The sequence below is a fragment of the Halyomorpha halys genome, unplaced genomic scaffold, assembly GCF_000696795.3.
Source record: "Halyomorpha halys isolate HHAL.00 unplaced genomic scaffold, Hhal_1.1 Scaffold945.1, whole genome shotgun sequence".
NCBI lineage: Eukaryota > Metazoa > Arthropoda > Insecta > Hemiptera > Pentatomidae > Halyomorpha > Halyomorpha halys.
In genome coordinates this window covers 134,209-143,102 of record NW_027107924.1, presented here as the reverse complement: position 1 = coordinate 143,102, position 8,894 = coordinate 134,209, and the positions used below count along the sequence as shown (strand labels likewise).

The 8,894-nt window shown below is 30.3% G+C and overlaps 1 protein-coding gene and 1 non-coding gene across 3 annotated transcripts in view; one reads left to right on the top strand and one right to left on the bottom strand.

The window, feature by feature from the left end:
- msi (musashi) overlaps positions 1 to 8,894 on the bottom strand; it is a 562,348-nt gene that overhangs the window by 461,843 nt on the left and 91,611 nt on the right. The window lies entirely within an intron of this gene.
- On the top strand, positions 2,382 to 2,453 carry TRNAH-GUG (transfer RNA histidin (anticodon GUG)). The gene has a single exon. It is a non-coding gene; the product is annotated as a tRNA-His (tRNA).

Sequence of the window (8,894 nt, the reverse complement as noted above, 5' to 3'; positions counted from 1 at the left end):
TATTAGTTTACGAGGATTGTTCGTAAACTGGTGGGGGGGAGTTACGGTATGAGTCAGCTGTTATTTCGATGTCAGCTGACTGAGGGTATCAGCTGATCGAACGTATATAAGAGATGTACCGAATACAATAAAGCCAGTATGTTACAGCAGTTCAAACGTGTTACATCTTATTCCTTCTTCTTTTTTTTTGACATTTGACTTTCGCCGATACTTAACTATATATATATATAATAATTCTTAATTTACATTCTAGAAATGGTAGAATCATCAACTAACTCAGTGCTTAAACCATTCCCCTTTATAATAGGTACAAAACATATTGTTTTCATTTACTCATAACCAAAATAAGTTGGTAAACAATTTCTTTTCTACCTTGAAAGAGATCCAAATTATCTTTCCTGACGGTATCCAACCATAGATATAATTTATGACATAATAAACATGGTTGAGAATATTAAGAAACAATTACGATAGGACCAAAATCGTTTCAGGTTGATGTCCATAAAGAGGAAGTGAGACGACACGCAGAGGGATATTTGTCCCTCGAAACCACAATCACTTAAAGGAGATAGTCAGAGCCGAGACGGATATTTACCTAAAGAGGTACACGACTGTCACGCCAACCGGTCACGGAACGTGGCAACAGCACGTCGTTACCATCAATTACTGAGGTACTGCCTCCTACTGGCACTGATCTCCGGGTCATGTGCCGTGGCCAGTGGTACACTATCTTACTAGTAGTGAGCCTAAAATAAAAATAAAGTTAAGTAAAATTTTTAATTATGAAAAATTATTTGTTTTTTTAAATTTAATTTATTATTTGTTGATTCTGGATGTGCTCTATTAATTAACGATTTTTTTAAACAGTTACTAACTTCTACTTACAGTAAAAAACAACAAAAAACTATAACATTACTACATATAATTTTTTATATTTCTTCATCACAAGATCAGCCTGTGGGACTTACATTGTTATTAGAACAAATAGGAATACTTTTGGCAATTTTGATTTTAACACCCCTAACGATTTACAATGCTATTACTATTGAATAATTTTAAGTAATATAAATAATAAAAAACGTAATAATAGTCAAATTTATGCATTTAAAAAATTAAAATTATAAATATGTAATAAAAGAAAGAATGAAACAAAACTAAAATTAAGAAACAAAATGATAAAAACAAAAAAAAGGTGAACGCGGTCTTATGATGAACACTGAAGTGCATTTTAATTTGCTGGTACCCTGCCTTTCAGTCCACTGTGCTAAAAAAGTTTGCACCGCCCGACCTGTCCAGATTATCCTGAAACAAGCTTGCGGTAATCGACGACTATTCTGTGTTTTTCCTTGTTTTCCCTTGGTGCACTCTTCATTTGTACCGCCCACAATAGACTGTTATAGGACGAAGTGCAGTCCACGTTATCCCTTGTGTTCGTAGATTTACTTTTTTATACCTTACGTGTTGTTGGAGCACGTCGAGATAATGCCTTCCCTTAAGCCACGTAGATGACCTTAATTTCATTTTCTGCACCTCCGAAAACATATAAAGAGGAATTTAGAAATGAAATTTATTAATTGATACGGAAGCACAAAAATCTTTTAACAAAATTAGAGATGTAGACAAACACAATAAATATGTAAAACTACTTTACATAACCTTAACTGACAAGAATTCGTTGGGGGTTCGTTTATCTCTTGTGGAAATCGACAGCTTTGATCCAATTAAAGTAATAATAATATTTTAGATTAGATAGATGTTTTTATATTAGTGTTTATATGTTTTCAATATGGGAAGAACATAGTTGGAGGAATGCGGCCAGCAGAGTAGAAATTAACACATATAAATGGAATTTATTTTATTTGTGAAGACGTTTCGGCCTTTATAAGGCTTGTGACTAATGTGCATATTCAACTAAAAGTATACTCTTAAAAAGATAGATGAAAATCAAAATTACATTTTTATCAGATCTAGCCCGAACCAGATATCACTACTTCCATTATAAACTCTCTAACCACTCGAACCACCTAGTTTCTAATCTTGCATCCTCTTCCATTCCTGACAATCCTCCGAGGCGCCTGAAAATAAGATGGCCACGAGACCAGCTAATGTAAAATGTCATTAGAGTGCTACCAATGGGTAGTTTCTCTACACGCCTGTAACACTCCAATTTAACTTAGATCAGATTTACTAAATGTATTATAATGTACAGTTGTAAATAGCAATAAATAAATATTAAAAAAAAACAAAAAACATTTTTAACATTAATAAATCCATAAAATGATCGCTCGATAATCGCATTTTTTAAAAATCAGCAATAGAATGGAGACACTTTCCGTAGCCTTTTACTTTTAGTATTCCGATTTCTCTTCAGCTCCTGGGCAGCCGTGATCGTCTAGTGGTTAGGACATTGCGTTGTGGCCGCAATAACCCAGGTTCGAATCCTGGTCACGGCAGGAGAATTTTTTGTCATAAATAATTCTAAAATAGAGCTATATTCTGTCTTAATACTGTTATTAAGATTTAATACATCGCATTCTAAATACTATAATCATTTGACTAACCGAATAATATCCAAAATTTATAGAGAAAAAAAAGGAAAACTAAAATAAAAAAAGTACACATTAAGTTTTAATCACGGATCATGGGAAAATTACAGATCATAATAATTATTTATTTATTTTAAAGGGAAAAACCCTCAATACTTCTCAACTTTGTAAATTTATATATTTTGAATAATGTTTCGAATAAATTTTACGTTATCTAATTCGCTCTGAAAGTAGATGGATATTCTACGAGAAAACATGACAGTTGGTAATATTAGATTTTACAATCGCGAAAATATCTTAAAATGAGAAGAATATAAGATGTAAAATAATTAGGATGAACCGGATAATTGGCAGTTTGCCCCAAACTTTGTTCAAAATATACAAATTAAAGAAGTGAGATGTGTTCATATTGTTTTTTTTATTACAATATATACATAATAAAATCATACAGACTAAAGTAAAATTAAAATAAATGTGTCAAAAGTAAAATATTTAGTTATTTATTCTGCCTACTTTGTTTAAGAAAAAAACATGGAAAACAGATTACAGCATGGGTTAGTTAATAGCGCAAAAACGATTTGTTGTTCTGACAAAGCAGATAGTATAGACGTATTATTAACTCTCCAAAATAAAAAATTACCTTTAATGCTTTTCAATTTTATTGCTTGGTATAATTTCAAAGAACTGGGTGAAATAACTAATGGACTACTTATCAAAAGGTCATGTTTACACTCTCTTTCTTTGTTTTTTCCCTTACCCTCTGATTTCATTTACGTAAGTGCCACGTTTTGAAACAAAAATTTGAAAGTTTAAAAAATTTCTTTGTAGTGCATTGGTTTCCTCAGGTATGAAGTTGCCACCGGTGAAAAATAAGACATTTTATACTGAGGCTTGTGCTTACAAAACGACCATGTCCATTGGCCTGAAATGAGGAAAAAAAGAAGTCTGCTATGTGAAAGCCGCTAGATAAATAGCGGTCGTGTGAATTAGATATGGTTTAAGAAACGAAGTCAAAACAGAATCAAATAAACGCAAAAGTCGAATACTCCTGATATTATGAAATATTGTTTGGGTTCGGATTGAAATTAAAAATTTAGATTAGCAACTTCGGGAGACGATCGAAAGTTCATTTTATTCAGGAAAAGCCCAGATTGATTTTTTTGTGAGAAATAATTCTGGTTGATAATGATCATTAAAATCCCACAGGGTTTCCATAAAATTCACTTTATGGGAAAGAACATCATTATTATAGCTTTACATAAGCTAATCTATCATAAAGATTAAAATAAAACCAACATTCTAAGGCTCATAATATTTTAAAATATGCTAATAAATAATAATTATTAAGAATAAAAGAATCCAGCAGTAAAAAAATAAAATAAAATAAATAAATAATAACTTCATCTAATCTGGATACTACAGATATATAAATCCTTAACAAGAGGTTTATGATGTAAGATAAAATATCTCTGAGAATCTTGGCAAATCCTAGAAAAAATAAGAGGAAATCCTTTAATGGTGGTTTAAGGATGTTATAAATTTTTTATGCTTATACCTTCAAAGATAAAAATTCAGTTCGAACTCCTGATAAGACAGTTTGAGTTACTTATGTTTGTCAGATAATAATATGATAAAGTTGAATAAAAAAAAAACAAGAACTGTTTGATAAATATTTATCAGAATGATAGAAAAAATCAAAACTTTTTTGTGCACAGTATATCTATGATATATCTGAAGAAAAAGTAATTTAGTCTAAATTACCTCACCAGTTGAAGATTTATTTTATTCTTTTAATATGTTCCATTTAAATTAGTATTATCTCATAACGATTGAAGTGGAGTCTACTGCCTTCATTTAGACCGGCAGTATAAAGAGGAAAAAAATACTGCCAAGATTGTATTCTATTAAAATACGGAATTCTGGGAGCCAATTGAATCGCAAGCAGTTTCGAAATCAATGTTTACAGGTTGATATATAAGAGGGTGTCCCCAAATCTCTTCTGATGGAAGGCACAGGAACGATATTTGATCAATAGTTGACCGGTTTTACCTGATTCAACATTGGCGACGTCTAATTGTTGCCTTCTGCTGTTCTGTGATTATAGTGTGAATTTTTTATAACATGTTGATCGCGGCTCCATCGATTTTAGAACTTTTTTGTAAATAAAATAATATCCCTTACTTTGTTAGAATAGGAAAATTAATATAATATTATATTATAAAGATAATAAAAAAGTATTGCTTAATTTTTAAATTACGTTATTCTTTTAATTAACGTTATTTCAAATGTTAATATATTCATCTTAGCTATCAGTTATTATATTCATTCCATATAAAGTATATTTTATGTTATACAATTTCTCACTTTAAAAATCATGATTATACCACACGCTGTGTGAGAATGAGGATATCCTGTAACCAAAATGGGAAAACGTGTTACTAACCGGCTAAGTCCGATATTAAACTAGCAAAGTTCTTTCACAAAGATATTTTATAAAAGAAGTCCTCCTAGAAATATGACTTTGGCTTTGAGAAAAAAAAATTGTAAGAGTTAAGGTTTTTTGTTCTATGATTTATAAAAGATTGGCAGGGACCGTTGTTATGTCCTGTCTCACAGATGCGACAGTTGCTGCCGTGCCAGTAAACTAAATCAACTCCAACTGACCAAGTGCGACAATACTAATGCAGTAGATAATAACGTGACTGTAAATACTGTTATCCACAATGCAGTTGCTGCGATTATTGCTGGCATGACTGTCAAGTGCCACCTTGTAATACTAAAATTTCCTTCTATTTTTATATATGAATTTTTAAAATCATAATTTTCTTTATGCTTTATTTGAGAATTGAATTTCCTGAAATTTAGCAAATCACACAGTTCCTTTGGATGATACAAAATTATATATTATAAAAGTAAACTAACGCAGGGCTAAAAATTATTTAAAAATTGTGAAAATTTATATAAAATTGAACAAAGGAAATTAAAGAAAACACCTTTATTTTTGTCTTTACCTTTATTGTATTTTTATCTACTTTCTTAGTTGTTATTATTTCCGTTTTCATTAATTGTCTTATACCTTTTTGTAATTCTTGTTTTCTTATACTTTTCACAGTAAATTTTATTTTTATTTTCTTTAATTTACTTTGTTCACGTTTATGTAGTTTTTCACAATTTATATATCATTTTAGATATAGCTTAGCTAAGTTTTATTTTTAAGGAAGTAATCATTGATGATGATTGATCATTCCTCTATCTATTCTATATTGCTTATAATATTTTAAAATAGTTATTTTATAATTTTTATTTCGTATCCTCGTGAAACGAAAATAAGTTAGTTTATGTAATAATCTGTCATATAAGGAGGTAGTTATATGGATACCTGTTAAATATAGAATTTCTTGGATTGCCTAGTGGCATTTAAAGTTATGGTGCAGGATCCAATGAAGGTAGCGGTTGTAATGGCTTTAACCTCTTTTATTTTTATATTTGGTTAATACATACATATTACATGGTACATATGTATCCGTGAGATATTGTTATGTTTTTTATATTTTTTATGTATTATGTTTTTTGTATCTATTGTTATGACATACACTTTTAAAACATTTATTTAAAACGAGATGAGCAGGCTTAAGTTAGAATATTGGTTAAATCGAATAATATATAAAAGTTAGCTAAATTGGATGATGGTATGAAACCGAACCTCTTCACATTTTTTTTCGTACCCTCACTCATTAACACGTACAAATATAAAAATGTATAGAATAAGAGCTCACTCCTTCATTACCCTGAGGTATTCTAAGGTGAGTTTGTGTACGTCTACTGTGTGTGGAAAGTCGCATGCGCCATCTTGTGCTTCAGCTATACCCTCTCCACTCTTGGGTAGCCTTCCTTACTTTTATAACAGATAGTAAGTATATTGGTCGATTTACGGCATGCCACAATGTCACAATAGGAGATTACATCAAAAATAATAGAGGGCAATCCCTACCGGCCAACCCACCCCGCAAAACCTCACTTTAGGGACGGTCCTATATCACTTTTAAAACATTTATTTAAAGCGGAAAGAGGAGACTTAAGTTAGAATATTATTTAAATATAGCAATATTTAAAAGGTAACTAAATTAGATAATGATATGATATTATTCTTTATACTACACGTTCTTCCTTTTTTCTGCTATTAGTATTTTAAAAATCAAAGTATTATATTTTCAAATTTATTAGTAGTAATATTCATTTTGAATCAATACAATTGTATTTTTGTAAGAGAATGGATCATAAAAACAAAACAAATAAACGTTGAATTTTTTTTATAGGGTTTTTATAATAAAAAAAAGCATCTATGCATTATTGTATTATGTAACAAACAGAGAGATATGTACCATCAAAAGCAGTGGAATAATCTATAGAGATCGTCCGAGGACTTCTGTAGTGGCCATTGATTTGCTGCCAAAGCCGTCACAGTTGTTACTGTCGATATTGTGCTGGCTACACGTGCTGAGGTATTGCGTTGCATTCATTCCTCTCTGCTAATAGCACCCATCCATAACACTTACTATACCATTTAGCTACAGAACAGCTATTAAATTTATGATAATGATATCACTAAATTATTATCACTAAATTATTATCATTAATATAATGCGAAGAAAGACTAGTAATTTGTGGGTCTCATGACCTGTGAGATTTGACATAGAATGGTCTATGTTTTTAAGAAATCATAATATGTATTAAAATTAAATCTGTAGTGCTATAACCCATAAAGGGTTAGGGGTGCGTTACTTTGTAAGGAAGTACTGTAGCTAGACCAACGATTGTGCAAGGAGGAGATATGATTAGAATAACGCTCCACCGCCAGAATTTTATTCAATTAAGGGTTCTCACTTCATGAGGCTGAATGGACTCGGAGGGCTCCAGAACCCACAGGGCCACAGTGAAACAACCAAGTCCGCAAGTTCTAACCTGGGTCCTTGGAATTGGTACCACCGTGCCTTACGACTGAGCTACTCGCTCCCAAGGAATAAAACCTGTTCACTAGATGATAATTTTTTTTTTATTCAAAGAATTTTCATTTTAAATAAAATGTTTCCCTAATATTAAACAGAAAAATATCTTCAATAATTTCTTTTGAAGAAACTCTTTATTACTTTGATCTTTTTTTGAAAAAAATACATCGCTGGACTGTGTTAGAGACCTGATTTTGAAATGATATGAAGTGAGGAAAGAAGAAAATGAATGTTGTTAGTGACTAATCCCTGTTTTTTTTTTATTATTTATATTTATACGGAAAATTATAACAATTGTGGTTCGACAAGATGGTAACAAGTATCGGTCGGTGCAGGCAATAATATAAAGATAGCAAACATAAAATGAAGTATCTATTTTGATTATTCGGGTGTTCTAGAGGCTGTAATGATTTACAAGTTTAAAACATTATACAATTTTTAAATTATTCTAAAATACAACTAATGAGTTAATTTATTAAGTACAACAAGCATACAAAATACAAATAAAATAAAACCAATGTTAAAAATACAACTAATGCTAAAATAATAATTATATATAATATAATATAGACTAATATAACACAAAGGGGAATGAATAAGGAAATGAATGAAAACCAGCTAATGATAAAATTGTATTAATAATAATTCATTACTAATAATAAACTAATAAATTCATAAGAGAACGTAAGGAGTATGGAATGATCTTGGCTAAAAATGAGAATATAATATAAACATCTTGTGATGTAATGTAAGTATAAAATATTAAAAATTTAAGAATGATTTAGGCCTAAAAAAAAATTAATATAAACTGCTCACAATCTCAGGTTTTGTAAAACAAGCTTATAGTAAAAATTATAATATAAACTTCTTACAAGGTAATATAACAAATATAAAAAATGTAATTAACTGGCTAAAAATAAATTAAAATTTTCCTTTTTGTAACTATAGTGTTTGTATCTTTTTTAGCCCTGACGAAGCCTTACAACGTGGAGCGAAACGTTGGCTCAATAAAATAGTATAATTATACTGTACATTATTAAAATAGCTTTTTTTTACCGCACCCGGACCATATTCCATTCATTAATTAAAAATAACATAAATACATCTGAAACACATTCAGAATGTGAATATTTCAATTAAGCCTTGGGGACTACAAACCAAGCTTTGCAGTCTTCATGGGCAAAGTAGGACTCCAAGAGATCCTAGTCATAACTTTTCTCCTAGCCGCGTCAGTGGAAGTATACTATAACTAAAGGACTAGTATATCGGTATTTAGGTAAGATATATATAAGTTAAGTATCGGCGAAAGTCAAATGTCAAAAAAGAGAAGAAGGAATAAGAT